At 39.6% G+C, this 20147-nt stretch overlaps 1 long non-coding RNA gene across 1 annotated transcript in view; it reads right to left on the reverse strand.

Moving 5' to 3' along the window:
* Positions 1-4718: 4718 nt before the first annotated feature.
* The window catches only part of LOC135969573 (uncharacterized), a 33698-nt gene continuing 18269 nt past the window's right edge, over positions 4719-20147 (reverse strand). The window contains exons 3-4 of the long non-coding RNA XR_010584814.2: positions 17939-18466; positions 4719-6174 (exon numbers count right to left, since the gene is read on the reverse strand). This is a non-coding gene — a long non-coding RNA (uncharacterized lncRNA). The remainder of the gene's footprint in view (positions 6175-17938; positions 18467-20147) is intronic.

The following is a 20147-nucleotide window of genomic DNA, read 5'->3' on the forward strand; positions in this document are numbered from 1 at the left end:
CCCAGTGATATTGTAATTACTATCCTGGGAGGGAGAGGATGATATTGCACTCTGTACAGCAGGAGGCGTACACCCAGTCTGGGATATTGTTCCTAATATCCATGGAGGGGACAGGCTGATATTACTCGCAATGTGGCACAGGGTGGACATTCACCCTGTTTCATCCTTCTCAATATTCCAAGGCCGAGAGACTGATATTAATCTCAGTATCACAGACACTGTACAACCCCTTGTGATACTCTTCCAAATATCCAGATCAGGTTCCCAGCAGCCACCCCCAGCCGGTCCCCCTGGCTTCTGGGAGCCCCGTCGCTGGGGGTGCAGGCATGACCCCCTATCGGGCTCCCAGCCACCACCCCCGGCCCGCCCCCCCGGCTTCTGGGAGCCCCGTCGCCGGGGGTGCAGGCACGCCCCCCGATCGGGCTCCCAGCCGCCACCCCCGGCCCACCCCCCGGCTTCTGGGAGCCCCATTGCTGGGGGTGCAGGCACCCCCCGCGATCGGGCTCCCAGCCGCCACCCCCGGCCCGCACCCCTGGCTTCTGGGAGCCCCATCGCTGGGGGTGAATGTCCCCTTTGTCCTTATCAGCATGTAGCCAGCAATATTGTGACATTTTTACTGCAGAGTGAATGATGACTGGGGCATCTTAAGAGGAGTTGTAGGGTGTTTCTTTCTGCATAGGTACCTCTTCTCCCTCCTACCCGCAATTGACAAGTGCCCATCCACTCCAGCATTAGAGATGCTACTAATATGTGAATTTTTGGTGGTCCCTCCAGGTGAGCCTTCCCAGACTTTCCCTTTTCCAGGAGCTCAACCTCCTGTTCATGTCTAGCTGTCTATCTACTCTAACAGAGCCCACTATCCTGTGTCTTTCCCAAAAATAGTGAGGGAACAATGAATTGGAAACCATAGCAAATGATATACATGTAGATGAAAACTTTACAACTTACACAAATAATCACTCAAAATCATCCTTACACTAAAAATGCAAGACTATACAATTTCTAGAAGAAACTATAGAAGAAAAGCTATGTGCCTTTGGGTTTGGTAATGAATTTTAACAAATGGCAAAAAAGGTTGATATACCCAGAAGAAATGACAATGTGAATTTCTTAATATTTATAAATATTTAAAGTTTATACTCTGGAAAATACCTTGTGAAGGGAACAAAAAGACATGTCACATATTGAAAGAAAATATTTGCAAAATACAGATCTGAGAAAGACTTTGTATTCAAAATACATACAAAATTCTTAAAACTGAACAATAAGTTAAACAGCCCAATTAAAAATGCACACAGATCTGAACGAACACCTCACCAAAGATAATCTACAGAAGGCAAGTAAACATACCAAAAGATGCTCAACATAGTACATAACTGAAAACCACAATGAGATAGCACAGCTGGTCTATACCTCTTACAACTGCTAAACTCTTTAAAAAATGACAAATTGCTGGAGGAAAAACAAGAACTCTTTTCATTGCTGGTGGGACACTGTGTATAAGACCAAAATATGCCACCCTAAAATATAATGGCAGGAAACCAGAATATGCCACCCAAAAATATGTCCCTTTGGCTTAAGAATTATTCCAAGCTGATTATTTTGGAAAAAAAAAAAAGCCAACAAAGGAAGCTCTGAAAACAGAGTAGAAGTTACCCTTGTGTAAGGAAAATTTACATCTATAAAGCAAATCCCCATTTAAAAGCTACCTCTCTCTCTCAGCACCAAGAAGAGAAGGGTAACTAAATCACTAAAGAGTCTTATCAATAAGGTATACATGTTTTTAAAACTTTTCTGTTTTTCTCATTTTAATCTGTTGTTTGTTACAGAGGGTCCTATCTAAGAATTCCAAAAACACAGAAAATTGTTTGTCCTCCCCTATTACAAGTTGGGCAGTTTTTTCCAAAGCTAAACAACTCTCACCTTACAATCCAAAAATCACATTCCTAAGTATTTTGACAACTACTTTGATGTTATTTCTAAATAAAAGCTACCATGCAGTTATTTACAGAAGCTCTATTCATAATGACCAAAGGAAAAAAAGAATCAGAAAGTCTTATAGTAGATGACTGTGTGGGAATCCACTCAGACATCAAGAGTTCTTATAAAGGTTATTTAAACAAAAACATTTGAGATACTGAAGATAAAGGAAGAAATCTTATCAGAACTTACTTTATCCAATTAAAGCAGAGCTCCCAGAAAAATACAGCTGCCATTAACTCCATCCAAGGAGTTTCTTGCAAATTCAGCTCCCATGAAGACAGTGTACTCTTTCCCATTAGCACTGATAAATGAAAATGAAATCCTAAGCTCCCAACTGACTGAACAGACCAACTCTTGGCTGAGGGAACCCCAGAGTAACTTTCAAAACTGAGTTCTCAGCTTGGCCAGGATGGGATGATGGGGGTCAGATACACCGCGTTATTCCCCCTCGTTTGCTAACCATGATGAGGCTTTCTTCCCTAAGGATTAAACAGAAACCAGCCCTTTCAAAGGTGCCACCACTGATATCAACCTCTCCTTTCTTGCCTAATAAGAGACCACCCATGATGGAGAGGTTCTGGCCTGTGTACAGAGGATGCACAGAGCGAGTTTTCATGTCCTCTGCTTCACCTTTTAATGTCAGAGGGCTGAAAACTCAACCCTGGGATTGTGCTAACACTGCCATCTTTTGTACATGGGACCCATGAAGAAGCAAGAAACTCAGTTGCACAAGCATGCATTTCTCCTTTCATAAATATTCATGACTCCTCCTAGAGTTTATTAAATATATGTTTTTGCCAATTCCACTCAGCATAAATTACTATTTCCTTTACATCTCCCTTGAAGCATCTGTTTCTGGCTTCTGGCTGGAGGCTATGCTTCCCAGTCTGTGAGAAGGACAATCCTGCAGGCTGCAACTCTTTATAGGAAATAAATCTCTCATTGGGTGTGGTGGCTCATGCCTGTGATCCCAGCACTTTGGGAGGCCAAGGCAGGTGGATCACCTGAGGTCAGGTGTTTGAGACCAGCCTGGCCAACATGATGAAACCCTGTCTCTACTAAAAATACAAAAAATTAGTCAGGCTTGGTGGTGGGCATCTGTAATCCCAGCTAATTGGGAGGCTGAGGCAGGAGAATCGCTTGAACCCAGAAGGTGGAGGTTGCAGTGAGCCGAGATCGCACCATTGCACTCCAGCCTCGGTAACAAGAGTGAAACTCTTAAAAAAAAAAAAAAAAAAAAAAAAAAAACCATAAAAATAAAGAAATGTCTCCTTTCCAAATTTATGAAATTGTCATTTTATTAATCATTTTGGATGCTGAAGAACTTGTAATCCAATGAGTAGAAATGTTGGTAGCCCATTTATGGCTGTCAACCTGCCAATTCTCAGGAGTTTGTATGATCCTAAATCTGAAAGAATCTCATCCCATTAGGATTCTTGTCTCCTTTTCTGTTGCCTTTGCCCACTGGCTCTGCCAACAGGGGTCTTTCTTTCTCCTTGGCTATCTTTGGATAGGGGGGCTCCATCTTCTGTACCACCTTAAGGAATGCCTTTTGCATGCATGGCTAAGTCATTGAAAAGCCTACAGTTTCAGTAACATTTTGAGTGAGTACTCTGTGAAGCTGGGTTGGAATCTCAGGCTTCTTTGTCTGGAAGGTAACTCTTGGGATACAAGTTTCTTATCCTAGCTTTGGTTTTGAGGCCTCTGTGTTCTCCTCTTGGGTTGGAAGTTATTCCTGGCTTTTTGTTTCATGGTATCTCTGTGATCTTGATCTTGCTCTTTTCATGGGAACTTCTCAGTTGACTAAATTCTCCCTTCTCAAACCTCTGCTGCCTATGTGTTCCACCAATATGGAGCTAATTCTGTCTACTTCCTTTCCTGTTTGCATGACTTTACTAAGAATAAGAATTATTTAGAACTTAAATGGCTCCTTTGAGAAAATTTTTATCTTCCAAACTGCCTCCTTTTAGATCTTTCCCTTCCCATTTGAGTCTCTCAACTCCCTACAATCACTGAAACTTTAGGCACCCTGCTCCATGCCTTGGAGGCTCTCAACATGCTCAAGAATCTGCAAAAGCAAACACCTGGGGCTGAAAAATAAAACAGAAAAAAAAATTATTTCTCAGCCTCTGTAAGATTGTAGGTCAAAACAAAAGAAAATCTTACAAATCTCCAAAATTATTGGCGAGAAAAAAGCTTTAGCCCTCATATGAAGAAGGTAAAAACTTGTTCCGTTTTCCAGAAACACAGTTATAATACAAATAAAAAATGGGGCAAAGACAAAAACCAAGTCTTCTGTATAAACTAGTAAATTTTGTATTATTGTAATCACATTGGTCAGGGTTCTCCAGAAAGACAGAATCAATGTGATATATGTAGATAGATAGATGAGAGAAGACTCATTAGGGGAATTGGTTCACATAATTATGGAGGCTGAGAAGTTCCACGATAGCCTATCACCAAGTTGGAGAACTAGGAAAGCGTAGCATGGCTCAGTCCAGGTCAAAAGGACTCAGAATGAGGGAAGCCAATGGTGTAACTCTCATTCTGAGGCCAAAGGCCTGAGACCCTAAAGTTCTGATGTCAAGGGCAGGAGAAGAAGGATGTTTCCATTTCAGAAGGAGATAATTCCCCTTTCCTCTTCCTTTTTGTTCTATCTGGGTTCTCAACCAATTGGATGGTGCCTGTATTCATCCATTTATACACTGCTATGAAGAAATACCCGAGTCTGAGCAATTTATAAAGAACAAAGAGGTTTAATGCGCTGACAGTTCCACATGGCTGGAGGGGCCTCACAACCATGGTGGAAGGGGAAGCAAAGACGTCCTTCTTCACATGGCAGCAACAAGGAGAAGTGCTGAGCCAAATGGGAAAAGCTCCTTATAAAAACATCAGATCATGAGAACTCACTCACTATCATGAGAACAGCATGGCAGTAACCACCACCATGATTCAATCACCTCCAACTGGGTCCCTCCCACGACATGTAGGAATTATAAGAACTACAATTCAAGATGAGATCTGAGTGGGGACACAGCAAAACGATATCTGTGCCCATCTACTTTGGGTCAGGGTTATCTCAGTGTCTTCCAGAAATACCCTCACACATATGCCCAGAAATTGTGTTTTACCAGCTGTGTGTCTCTTAATCCAATCAAGTAGATGTCTAAAATTAACCATCAGAATATTTATGCCTGATTCATGCCTGAAATTTCAGGATGAAAGCTATGAAATCTCTATTTGTGTTTGTATGTCTATTAATGTGTGTTATGTATATGTGATATTTTCTTAACTCAGGTTAGCGTTGCAAAATTCATTTATAAAATTCTTTAAAAGTGTTCTATTCTAACTTGGCTTGCAAAAACATAAGCATTTATAAATAAATATTCACCAAACTCCTAGAAATATAGGAACTGGTCAAATGTTTTTTAAGTTAACACGATTTGGATAAAACTTAGTTAAATAAGGTTAATATAATATTTTTGGTGTAATAAAACAACTATGTCTTCAAAGTTACCACTATCGAATAAAAAACAAACATAAATTCCTATTCTGCTTGAGTTCTACTCAAATAAGCTAATATTATACTTACTAGAAACGTAAAATCTTAAAGCTTTTAAATTTGATTCTAATTAAGTTGTCATTCTTATGAAAAATATTATTTCTTTTTTATGGTGAAAAGATATACATATATTTAGAGTTAGTCAGTTGGACTCGGTTTAGATGATCCCAATTTTGTTGCAACATCCAAAGCATCATAATCAGGAGCGAGTCGAACATATGCTTTCTTCTCTTTATCAGGTCGAATCAGGATGTTGACTGTGGCCACATCCACGTCCCAGAGCTTCTTCACAGCCTGTTTAATCTGGTGCTTGTTGGCTTTAACATCCACAATGAACACAAGTATGTTGTTTTCTTCTATCTTCTTCATGGCTGACTCAGTGGTCAGCGGAAACTTGATGATAGCATAGTGGTCAAGCTTGTTTCTCCTGGGGGTGATCTTCCGAGGATATATGGGCTGCCTCCGGAGTCGCAGTGTCTTGGGCCACCTCAAGGTGAATGACATGCGGATCTTCTTTTCTGTATGTTGCTGTGGACACCTTTCAACACTGCCTTCTTGGCCTTTAAAGCTTTGGCTTTGGCTTTGGCTTTAGGAGGGGCAGGAACTTCCTTCTTCACTTTCGGTGACACCTTGTGAAAGGCGAAAAACATTATTTCAAAAATAATTTGTTTACTGTAAATCTGCTTAATAGTAGTTTCCAAAATACTTTTGGTAATTTTTAAACTTAAAGTTAAGCTAAGTAAAAGATTTGCATTAAATATCTAGACCATTTATAAATAAGATACAATACTAAAACATTAATTACTGAACATAAATAATTCAAGTTTATATAATTTTCGCTTCTTATTTTTACAGAAAGACTAAAGATATTTTGGACCATTAATAAACATGTTTTTGTCTACCACAATGAGAAATTGTACGATGAGGAAACACATCCATGTAGATGTTGGGAGATGGTATACTCATACATTTTCTAACCTACTATGGAATGCTAATATATGACAGTTTATAACTGTTTACTTGTTAGTTTTCTCTGGAAAATAAAAGATTACTAAGTATTAAAATTATAATCAATATGTGTAAATAAAACTACTAGAAGCAATAGAATAACTAGAAACAACTCTATGCAAAGCATGCAAGAAAAGTAGGGCATGATTCACAAGTAAAGTAGGATGTATTTTTTATAAGGAATACCTTACAAAAAATACAAATAAAAAGAGATATCTAACCTTCCCTGTGTTATATTTGTATCAGTAAAATGTTGTTTTCAGAAATTATATAAAATTCCTGGAAATTTGTCAATGTCCTCCTTATCCATGCTATGTGGCAGTATAGAGTTATGAGTCATAATTCCAATTATTATTTTAAATGTTGTGCCGGGTGCAGTGGCTTATGCCTGTAATCCCAGCACTTTGGGAGGCCGAGGTGGGTGGATCACAAGGTCAGGAGATCAAGACCATCCTGGCTAACACGGTGAAACCCCATCTCTACTAAAAATACAAAAAATTAGCTGGGCGTGGTGGCGGACACCTGTAGTCACAGCTACTCGGGAGGCTGAGGGAGGAGCATGGCGTGAACCTGGGAGGCGGAGCTTGCAGTGTGCTGAGATCACGCCATTGTACTCAAGCCTGGGTGACAGAGTGAGACTCTGTTTCTAAATAAATAAATAAATAAATAAATAAATAAATGTTGTATGCCACAGAAAAAATCAAATATCCTTGTCAACTGTGGTATAATCACAGCCATTTCATACTCTTTGTCATTTAGATATTATTTCCCCCTGATGCTTTCCTGAAAGCTCCTGCGATCAGCTACAGGTCAGAATGTTCATCTCCGATACAGGACTCCCTCTGAGACTCATGGAAAAGAGTATGACAGGTACTCTGGTTAAAGACTTCTGATGATATTGCTTAAATAACTTTAAGACCATACACTTGACTCAGTGAAGATCTCCAGAAGCCTGGTGGAGAAATTGATGGGGTCATGAGACTGCTAACCCAAGATCCAGCAAGACTGGAATTGATTACGTGGCACTGAATGAACTGATGAAAATTGATTATAATTTTATAGCTTTTTAGAGCATTGCTGGTTCTTTAATGTTCTAGTTCTGAATTTAAGAAATCTCTTTCTCTTAATTTAACTGTAACTTACAACAATTTGGTAGATTATACTTTTGTAAACAGAAATGAAGCGTTTACATTTTTTTCCCTGCCTAATCTCTCCAGAATTTTGAAATTCTTACTGAATACTCTTTTTTTCATGATGATATAGTTATTAGCAAAAGTCCAGTGAGAATCTGTTCACCTTATAACAGGACATAATTGGAAAATTTGGTTATATTATCAAGATTTTTACTGGAACATCATATTTTAGAAGTGTACCTAAGATCAGTTATGACCAGCAATTTTAAGGAAGTAAGGTTGACTATTATGGAGACAATGCTTACAAAGCACTGTGAGAAATGGGAAAGTTCTTCTTCAAAGATTGTAAAAAGTCACAATTTCTTACTATAAGATTGCTATCCACTATTTTTGTGTGTGTGTGTGTGTGTGTGTGTGTGTGTGTTCCAAATCAGTTGTCCTAGCTTGCTCCGGCATGCCTGGACAGAACTAGACAAGCCCCAGCCCATAGTGTATGCCATTCCTTATTTGGAGATGCTTCCTTAACTATCCCTGGCAACTTCCTTTTCTTTCTTTGTTCTATTCCCCTTACCTAATTAAGAAAGTTTTAAACTAATAGCCAATTGGGTAAAGTGTAAAATGTGAGGTCCTATTCCAGCCAATGGTAACTGGACACAGCAGTAGGGTAGACACATCAGGTTATAAGTAACTCTGTCTCCTTTGTTCGGTGTGCTCTTGTGGCTGGACAGCTATTGAGTAGCACCCTTTCTGCAGAAAGTAAAGCTCGCCTTGCTAAGAGATTATTTGTTCCCATGTTAATTCTTTTTTTTTTTTTTTTTTTAGAACACCAAAAACTTCGTTCCCAACAGCACTCTGAGAAAAGTCAGCCTGATACTTACATTACAGGGTTCACAGACTTACAGGTTAGTAAAGAAGGTCATTTCCTGGTAGGCCCAGGAATTTAGGGATATTTGGGGGGACTCAAGAAAAGAGGAATTCACACAAAGCTATAAGGACTGCAGCTGAAATTTGATAGTATGTTCTTAGCTTGGCTTTTAGCCTGAATGAGGCCTTTAAAAGTCAAATCTGAGATTCTGTATGAAAACTTCCAGCAAAGAAACTTGAAAGCACCTATGTGGTCGTCTCCTGTTCTTGCTGCCCTTACTTAAATAATCAAGCAAAATCTAACAAAACTATACTTAAATTTAAAACAAGAATAGTCTTACTTTGATTATGGTCAAAAATGATGATTACTACAGAGAATAACTTTATGTTTCAATGGAAAACTATAACTTGGCCGGGCATGGTGGCACATGCCTATAATTCCAGCACTTTGGGAGGCCAGGAGTTCTAGATCAGCCTAGGCAACATGTTGGAAACCCCGTCTCTACCAAAAATATAAAAATTAGATGGGCACGATGATATGTGCCTGTAGTCCCAGCTAATCAGGAGGCTGAGGAGGGAGGATCACTTGCACCAAGGAGGTAGAGGTTACAGTGAGCCGAGATTGTTGCACCTTTGCACTCCAGCCTGGGTGACAGAGCCAGACCCCGTCTTGAAAAAAAATTTTTTTTTAAGAAAAGCTATAGTTATTGTGGGTTATCAGATTCTAGTCTTGTTTCTTGTTTTTGGGCTATTTTTACCTCTTTGTAAACTGGATCCTGCCATCTGATGAATTTTGTCCCACAATAATACTTGTGGAATAAGAAGCCAAGTATTGTCTCTCCTACTAATGTATCTATTGTCAGTTAATTTGAAGGTCTCCAACCCTGGAACAAAGTTAGAAGAGGTAGGTTTTGCTCCCCAAAATGCATAACCAAACTGTGGTACATTCATGCAATGGAATACTATTTAGCCATAGAAAGGAACAAGCTATCAACTCACACAAAGACATGAGTGAATCTTGTATGCACATTGCTAAGTGGAAGAAGACAGTCTGAGGAGAATACACACAGTGTGACCTCATTTAATGAGACACTGCAGAAAGCAAACTACACAGATGGGAAACCATTGGGTCCATGGGGTGGGGGTTTCAAGCATTTCATATGATACTTTAATAGTGGGATACCTACCACAATGCACTGGTCAAAATACGCAGAATTTTACAACCAAATGGGTAAATCAAACTATTCAAATTAAATAAAATTACTCAGGATGTGGAGTATCCCAGGACAGAATACATCATGTGAAAAATAATTTAACTATGCTACAAATTACTGTGGTTTGGATGTGGTTTGTCCCTGCAAAAACTCGTGTTGAAATTTGACCCCCAATGTGGCAGTGTGGGGCGGTGGGGCCTAGTGGAAGGTGTTTGGGTCATGGGGACGGATCCCTCATGAATAGATTAATGTTCTCCATGGGGATGAGTGAGTTCTGCTCTCACAGGAATGGATTAATTCCTGCAGGAGTAGGTAGTTAACAAGAGTCTGGGTTCCTTGGCTTCCCTCTTGCTTTCGTTCTTGCTATGTGATCTCTGGTGCACCCCTTGCTCCCCTTCCACTTTCCACCATGAGGTGAAAAAGACTGAGACTCCACCAGATGCAACTGCCCAATCTCAGACATTCCAGCCACCAGTATTGTGAGCCAAAAGGACCTTTTTTATTTATAAATTACCCAGCCTCAGGTATTCTGTTACAGAAGCACAAAACAGACTAAGACACAAATGTAGGAAAAAACTCACTGAAGGTGTAGGGAAAATGGTGTTGACCTAAGTCACTTTGAAAATTAATAGAATCCGTATGCTGAAGGCAAACAAACTATACTTCATCACTGGATTCTATTTTATAAAATTCTTTCCAACAGAAGCAATTGTGAACAATTGTAAAACCACAGTATCTGTATCTGGAATAAAACAATGACTTACATAAGTCGCAGATGGTAGTAACCAGGTTTCTCACTGTTGAAGTGGGAGGTTACAAATTAGCACGGGGAGAAGGCTAGAATGATTCATGTGCTATTAGATCAGAGGTGGAGATATGAATGTAAACTTATGTTTAGTTTAATATAGATACACACAGTTCTACATAGAAAACTTTATAATTAGGTGTGTATAGGTAGGTTACACACACACATATACTTCCTAGCATTGCTAATGAGGAACAAGTGCTCATTCAACAATGTGCTCATTCGGCAGCCAGATGTAAGTTTTCCTACCATTCTGAAAGGAATGAGGCTCTTTGAAGAAATGTCTGATACTAGAACTGGGACAGTAAATATAGGAGTCGGGATAATCTTGAAGTATCAGAAAGTAAGTACTAAAAAAAATTAAAATATATCAAAGAAAAATAATAGCCAATAAAAACAGCTACTGATGGCCAACACAGGAATGAATTGTAGTGTTGAATAATAATTAAAGCTGAAAGTAATTATCTAGGTATCTGTATTTGTATACACAGGTGAATAAGAAAACAGAGTTGCATAGAAATCTCCTTTGCAAAAGAATTCCAAGTAATTGATGTAGACACTCAGCCATCAATAATGTGGAGCCAACTCCTCACTCCGTAAGTGTGGGCTCTGCACAGTGACTTGCTCCAAAAGAACACATGCAGTATGGGTAAGGAGGAAAAATAACTTCACAGTGGAGAAACCTGACAAACAGTAGCTCTTCCAAATGATTCAAGTGAACATAAAAGGTGACAGTTCACCTTGAGAACATGCAGTGACAATGGGGGACATTCTACAAAATTCCTGACCAATCCTCCTCAGTACTATCAAGGTCATCACGACATGGAAAGCCTGACACACTGTCACAGCCAGGAAGAGCCCACAGGGACGTGATGACCACATGTCATGCGTGATCCTGGATGGGATCCTGGGTCAGAGTAAGACAGAACCAAGGGCATCCAAATGAAATATAAACTTTAGTTAATAATAGTCTATCAGTATTGGTTCATTAACTATGACAAATTATGTAAGATATTAATAAGCCATGTGAGACACACTGATAGAAGATGTTAATAAGAGATGAAACTAGGTTGCAGCTACATGGGAAATCTCTGCATTTTTTGGGGGGCAATTTCTGAGTAAGTAAAAAAAAATGATGTAAAATAAAACTTTATTGAAAACAGTTATAATTTTTGAATACTTCTTTGTTTAATTATTTATACCACGAATTACTAGTAATTGACACTGTTAACTAGTCCTGTTTTTTTAAATAAGAGCATTTATGACACAAAAAATTAAACAGTACAGATTGATATATAAATCAAAACAAATGCTCTTTACATGTTTTCTGTTAGAGTAGTCACACATATGTGTAAACTTAATTATCATACTTTTTTCTTGTGCTGTAGTTGTGTCCTGGTTCATTCTTTAAAATGCTGTTCACCTTAGACCGGGAAAAAAAACCTTACAGACTCTGTTTCAATTCATGGCTAAATATTTTCAAAACAGTGACTTCGTAAAAATATGTTCCAATGGAAAATTGATTCATTGTGATGGGATCACTTATTCCAAAGACTTCTTGTCTTCATTTCGTGTCCATGGCTACCTTTTAGCCATAATACAACAGAATTGTCCATGTGTTTCTTGTTGTTCTGAAGGGTTATAGATATACAGGGGTTGGTTATATTCATGTTTATTTACATATATGTTTAAAATTGTCCATATAAGGGTTTTAAAGATTACATTGGAAGCTTTATGTTTTAAAATGTACTCAGAATTTGTTTTAACCAGGGATGTTAAGACCTGGAGACATGGAAGTGACTGTCCCATTCAAACTCATAGATCCCTAGAAATAGGAGGCACAGGGACGCCCCAGGCAGAGGCAGGAGAGGGGAAGGCACGGGCAGGATCCTCTGCTGTAGTCTCTGTGGGACAGCAAGGGCAGGCAGGGCAGGCAGGCTTAGGCTGCCCAGCGTTAATAGCTTCAGCAGGTTCTGGGGCATAGGGGCCATTTCTAGTTGTCTAGTACCTCACCCTGTGGTGATTAAGGAAGGGCGGTATTGTCTCCTACAGTATCAGAGCTAGATAAAGTAGGTGGTTAGGAGTATGGGTTCTGAATTGGTAGTTTAATTGGCTGGTCCTGGGAAAGACAATCTTTTCCCAGTATAGACTAGATGCTAGAGCGTCAAGAAAACAGAAAATAAGAAAATATAATTAATGCATTCTGTGTGTACAGATGGAGTCTTCTTTTGCTTCCCCAAAGGAAGAGTCCACAGGAGCCTGGCACTCCTGGACCTGAGGAAACCCTGAAAATGTTGGTATCTGCAGATCCTCTCCAAAAAGAGGTCGCCAATCTCCTAAGACTACAAGCTGATCCCAGCATTCTGGGAGCCAAGAGGGAGAAAGAATCCGCTGATCTCCCTGCTCAGTAAATTGGCTTTCACTAAATACTGTCTTTGCATAAGCAGCATTATCCAGTGTCCTGGAGCTTAGAAAAGTTCTGTTTCAGTATCTGAAGAAAATAAATTGTTTCTTTTTCTGATGTCAGGGAGGAGCATTTGACTGCCAGTGTGGACTGAGGGGTCTTGGGATCAGTCTTCCCAATGTGCTTTGAACCGACCCTCTGTGTCTGCCTCACCATCTCCTCAGCTTACCTAGACACTTGGGAACCCTAACACAAGCCCTTCTAGGAGTCTGTGGTGTGGCTTAGCTGCCTCTGTAGGAATCTCTTGGGGTTAAACATTTTCCACTCTGCTAAGTCAGTGCCATCTGTTCTTTGGCTTCATCTTCAGAAGACCCTGAGCCCTTCCCCACCCTCCTTGCCCCACCCTCCACACCAACTGCGTGGCGCCCTTGAGGCCATAGGGTTGCTACCGTAGGATTTTTGTATTGAGTGCTCTCATTCCAAGCAACTGTGAGAGATTTCTATGGCAGGGCCTCCGGGTTCCTGTCAAATTAAATTGTAGTTGACTGGTGGGTGCTATTTAAGAAGCATCCCCCTTTCTCCTTCCTAACAGAGCCCTGAATTATTCAGTCACGTGGTTTGAAACATGGGGTGGGTCCCGGTTGACTTAACCAGCACTGTCTCACCCTGTGTCACAGTTACTGGTTCCAAAGTGAGTGCATAACTGAGGCTCATGCCGGGTGCCACACAGCACTCCCTTGGTCCCCCTAATGGACTTTGGGATGGGCGGGGTCTGAGTTGTTCCAATTAGAGTCAAATACAAGTTGCGCTAGGTTGTTAGGAACAAGGGTGTGCTTGTTCATGCTCCCTCTTTGGTGAAGAATGCAACCTCAGAAATTGTTCCTGGAGATTTTGCCACATGCAGAATTATTCTGACTTCACTGAAGGCAGAGCAGAAAATTGGGAAGAGACTGAGTCCTGGTAGCATCCATGAGCTTCTGTGCTCAGATTCACACTGAAGCCTGGCCTCCTTCTGAACTACCCACCTGAGTCAATAAATTCCCTTGTATTTAAAGTAAAATTGAGCTGGATTTTTAGTTACTTGCACCTGCAGGTGTTCTGTGAAGCTGGTACTGTGAGTTTGCATCTGAGAATATTTACAGTGTTTCTCTCATGGTTGAGTCAATCATTTCAAGGATGCTCTGAGGGTAAAAAGAACGATGAATTGTGAAGCAGTGAATTGTGCTGCCAGGCACAATTCATTGGACAATAGAAAGCCTCATCTCCTGGGCAGTAGAAAGTTTCATTGTACATAAATTACATATCTTGTTTCTGTCTCAACCTCTTATTTTTTCATATGCAAAGGAGGTAAGGAAATCCAAATAAGTCCAGCAGCTAATATGCCTCTCAGACATGATCCAAAACAGAATTGAATTATGTAAGCCTTGTTAAAATTCATCATCATCATTCATATTTCTGAATATTTAAATTAGAAATTCTGAAAAAGTAGTTTGTTTCAGAGGTAGTTTGTATGTAGGTAGGTATTTTTTCAGGATCAAAAGTTTATTTTTTATTATCTAATTGAGTTTAATTTACATATAACAAAATTTAGTAATTTTAAGTGTACAAATCAATGCATTTTGACAAATATACATATAGTCATGTACACAACAGTACCATTAAAATACATTTCATTACCCCCAAAATTCTCTTGCATGCTGCTGTAGTCAGTGACCCCTGCCCCACACCACAGCTTCCGGCAGTTGCTTTCTTTCACTCTAGTTTTGTTTGTCTTAGAATATGATACAGGCCACATGCAATGACTCAGGTCTGTAATCCTAGCACTAGATTGAGAAGCGGGGATCACTTGAGCCCAGGAACTTGAGACCAGCCTGGGCAACATGGCAAAACCCCATCTCTTAAAACACACACACACACACACACACACACACACAAATTAGCCAGGTGTGGTGGCACACCCCTTTGGTCCCAACCCCTTTGGTCCCAGATACTCAGGAGGCTGAAGAATCACCTGAGCCTGGGAGGTCAAGGCTGCGGTGATCTGTGATCACATCACTGCACTCCAGCCTTGGTGACAGAGTGAGATGTTATCTCAAAAAAGAAGTATTTGATATAAATGGAATCATATAGAATATTCTCTTATACCTAGTTTCTTTCATGTATTCTAATGCTTTTGAGATACGTCCATGTGATTTCCAGTGTATATGTCATTCTTATGTTGGGCAGTAACCGTTGTAGGAATATATTACAGCTTATCTACTCTTCAGTGATAGACTATTTTAAAAATATTTGGCTATTAAGAAGAAAGTTGTTATGAATACTTATATTCAGACCTTTGTGTCAACAGATTTTCACTTCTCTTGGTTGAAAACTTAGGAGGAATTATTATTTTTTTAGGTTACGGATTTTTAAATGATTGTCAGTTGCCAGTTACTTTAAAAAAAATGTAAGTTCTTAAATTTTAAAGTTTAGGATGCCTGACTACCCTGACAAAAACAAGCAATGGGGAAAGGATTTCCTATTTAATAAATGGTGTTGGGAAAACTGGCTAGCCATATGCAGAAAACTGAAACTAGACCCCTTCCTTACACCTTATACAAAAATTAACTCAAGATGGATTAAAGACTTAAATGTAAGACCTAAAACCATAAAAACCCTAGAAGAAAACCTAGGCAATATCATTCAGGACATAGGCATGGCCAAAGACTTCATGACTAAAACGCCAAAAGCAACGACAACAAAAGCCAAAATTTACAAATGGGATCTAATTAAACGAAAGAGCTTGTGCACAGCAAAAGAAACTCTCATCAGAGTGAACAGGCAACCTACAGAATGGGAGAAAATGTTTGCAATCTATCCATCAGACAAAGGGCTAATATCCACAATCTACAAGGAACTTAAACAAATTTACAAGGAGAAAAAAAACCCATCAAGAAGTGGGTGAAGGATATGAACAGACACTTCTCAAAAGAAGACATTTATGTGGCCAAGAAACATATGAACAAAAGCTCATCATTACTGGTCATTAGAGAAATGCAAATCAAAACCACCATGAGATACCAACTCATGTTAGTTAGAATGGCGATCGTTAAAAAGTCAGGAAACAACAGATGCTGGAGAGGATGTGGAGAAATAGGAACACTTTTACACTGTTGGTGAGACTGTAAATTAGTTCAACCATTGTGGAAGACAGTGTGGCAATTCCTCAAGGATCTAGAACCAGAAATACCATTTGCTCCAGCAATCCCATTACTGGGTATATACCCAAAGGGTTATAAATCATTCTACTATAAAGACACATGCACACGTATGTTTACTGCAGCACTATTCACAATAGCAAAGACTGGGAACCAACCCAAATGCCCATCAATGATAGACTGAATAAAGAAAATGTGGCACATATACATCATGGAATACTATGCAGTCATAAAAAAGGATGAGTTCATGTCCTTTGCAGGGACATGATGAAGCTGGAAACCATCATTCTTGGCAAACTAACACAGGAACAGAAAAGCAAACACCGCATGTTCTCACTCATAAGTGGGAGGTGAACAATGAGAACACATGGACACAGGGAGGGGAACATCACACACGGAGGCCTGTTGCAGGGTCGGGGCCTAGGGGAAGGATGGCATTAGGAGAAATACCTAACATAGATGACAGGTTGACAGGTGTAGCAAACCACCATGGCACGTGTATACCTGTGTAACAAACCTGCACGTTCTGCTCATGTATCCCAGAACTTAAAGTATATAAAAAAAAATAAAAGTCACAGGATGTTTGTGATAGTATCTATTACACTGATGTTGACATCACACATGGCTGACTATTTGGAGACTCCAAGTGAAATTTCTTGCAGTTCTCAGTGCCAGGAAAATATGTATTTCTGGATAAAAACTCAAAAATTTTAGAAAAACTTCCAAGTTTCATAGTCTAGAGCTCTAACACTGGAATCTTCCAAATTTAAGGATTAATGATTTACCTAAATCTAAAAATAGTAGGTTGCAGATGTATTTAAACAGTGTGCCTAGGTAGTATGCTTATATATTAAGATTAAAATGGTCTTCTAAAGTTTATTAATTCTAATATAACCTTTATTGTTTCATGTAGACATATCTTTCTGGTTCCCAGGATAATTTAAACAATTAATTCTAAGCAACTATTAACTTAGTTCTAGATTGGGATATCTATTTATGCATTTGAAGCTTTAGATAATGTATTTCAAATCAGAAATGTGTGCTGGTCATGGAAAGTTGTGACTTAGAGCCTAAGGTAAGTTTTTTTTCATGTGAACATACTGCTTCCAATTGTTGTTATGCCCAGAGCAGACAATTAATAAATACCCTTGGAACTGAATGAGTGATTAACTGCAAATATCACAATACATCTTCTCAGCGGGAATGATAATTAGACATATTTAGTCCTTGCTGTAACCTAAGAGAGGAATTCTTTTCATTAAATGTTTAATGTCTCACCCTGTTCATACAGCCGGAGTTACTGATTCAGTTTGATGTGAATTTAGTCTTATAATAAAAGGCCCATCATTATAACCTGCACTTATGCTTCCTATAGTATTGGAACTTCCAACTTGTATACAAAATAGATATCCTTCATATTCTTAAAAACCACAAGAAGTCTCCCTTTATTCATAATAAACACAGAATTAGGTATTCTATTAAACTGAACAATAGAACTCACTGGGAGTGACCGCATAAACTATATCACGAATTGTCAAAGTGTCTGGAAAAGTCAGTGGGCCATTTCGCTCCACGCTGTGCCATGAGCCAACCAAGAGGGTTGTCAGTGACTCTGCGTGGGTCACCCAGGGCACGTGGTGCTGAGGCTGTCAAAGAGCAAGACGGGGCTGCATCTAAACTCAGGCCTCTGCTAAGTGTCCGAACTCGGGCAAGATGCTAAAGACTTTAGAGACGTTTCCTTTTCTATGATTGGGGTTATAACACTCACCCTGTCAGGTTCTCCTGTGCGTTGACAAGGCCGGCACGTGACACACCAGGGGCAGAGCTGGATGGGAACCTTCTTCCTCAGACATCAGGGTCCTCATGAGCATCAACAAAATAAAGAGAGCAGGAGAGCAGGAGAGCGGGGGAGCGGGGGAGCGGGGGAGCGGGGGAGCAGGGGAGCAGGGGAGCAGGGCATCTCCAGCTGTGTCGGGACTGCAGCAGGGACTCAGCAACAATCAGTCTCTTTCTCTTGTTTCATCCAAATCATATATTTAAAAAATAGGTGGGGTTATCATGGATGTTTATATTGATTCCTGGGATCAGACAAATATACCTTTCCTTGTCATGCTGTTTTCTCTTCCCAGATGGTTTGAAGAGCTTCATTTTGGACTTGATATTCCTGGAGTGCATTTCTTTTTCTAATTAGTTCAGTCTTGACCCTGAGCCATCACCCTTCCAGAGTAGCAGGATATTCCACTCCACCATTGTTGGGGTGCCACAATTTCACTACTAATCAAAGGCTCCTTGGTTACTGAAAAATGAGAGACGTACCTCTAATAATCAGTCTAGATTGTCACTGCTCACTTCCTCATTTTCCAATTCCACAGGGGCCCCCCAAAGCCCGGAAGGTCTCATTTCAGACGTCTTATAGACCATGGGAACCAGGAAACACTGGGAACCCTAGGGCCAGCACCCACCTCATTTGCACCCTGTCTCTGTTTCCATCACCCTCTAGATATTGCCACAGAGCAGTGTTGGGACCCACTGGAGATCTGACTGCTCCCAGTCTGGGAAACTGCCTTCTCTCCCTCCACTGATATCGTATTTCTACTTTCCACCCCACAGAAATCCTTGAACTAATCACAAAAGGGATTGGTAGTTACCTGGTGTGAAGCAGAGCTGAGCCAAAGGATGAAGCAATATTGCAATGGACTCTGTCATTGATATCACTAGTTCGCAAATCTGTTACCACTATGGTCAAATTTTTATATTCACTTTAAAATTATAACTCATTCTGCTCATTGTATTCAAGGCAACATCTACCCTAAAATATACTCAGGCATTAATTTACGCTCTTCTGTTTACAAATGAGAATTCATAAGCAAATTGAGGTAGCAATTACATTTTTTTAAACTGAAGACAAAACAGAAGACATATACACATACGTCAGAGAAACAAAACAGAGAGCCCAGAAACAGACTGAAATACAGCCAGCTGATCTCTGACAAAGGAGCAAAGGCAATTCAATGGAGAGAGGAGAGTCTTTTTAACAAATGATGCTGGAACAAATGGACATCCATGTGCAAAAAAAAAAAAAAAAAAAAAAAGAATCTATAAACAGACGTTACACCTTTTACAAAAGTTAATGCAAAGTAGATATTAGATCAATATATGAAATGCAAAATTTTCAAACTCCTAGAAGATAACATAAGGAAAAACTCTAGATAACCTCGGATTTGGTGATTCTTTTAGATACAACACCAAAAGCATTATTCACGAAGAAAAATATTGGGAACTTGAACTTTAACATAAAAAAACTTTAGTTTTGTGAAAGATACTGTTAAGAGAATAAAAAGACAAACCAGAGACTGTGAGAAAATATTTGCAAACTATATCTAAGGATTCATATCTGAAATATGCAAAGAACTCTTAAAACTCAATAAGAAAACAAACAACCCAATTAAAAATGGGTAAAAGCTGAACATTTATGCAGATGGAAATTAAGTATATGAAAAGATGCTCTGTATAATGTCTTATTAGGAATTGCCAATTAAGACAACAGTAAGATACCACTACATACCTATTAGAATGGCCAAAATCCACAAGACCAAAAATAGCAAATGCTGGTGAGGATGTGGAGCAAAAGAAACTCGCATTCATTGCTGTGGGCATTATGTGACATTTTGGAAAAGGGAAAATTACATAGATAGCAAAATAATCAGTGGTTGACAGGGGTTGGGGAGAGGAAAGGATGGATGGGCAGAGAGCCTTGGCTGTTTAGGGCAGTGAGACCACTGTGTGCGATTTCACAATAGTGGACCCACGACAGTGTGCAGATGCCCACACCCATTGAATTCAGACCACAAAAAGGTATTAATTACATAAACCATAAACTTTCATAATGAAATAAATGTTTTTTAAAAGAAGATAGTGTTGTTCAGTTACTGTCTACTTTCTGAAATGGAGATGGTGGAGCGCTTCCATGGTTGTGA

This window comes from Macaca fascicularis, chromosome 2, assembly GCF_037993035.2.
Source record: "Macaca fascicularis isolate 582-1 chromosome 2, T2T-MFA8v1.1".
Lineage (NCBI taxonomy): Eukaryota > Metazoa > Chordata > Mammalia > Primates > Cercopithecidae > Macaca > Macaca fascicularis.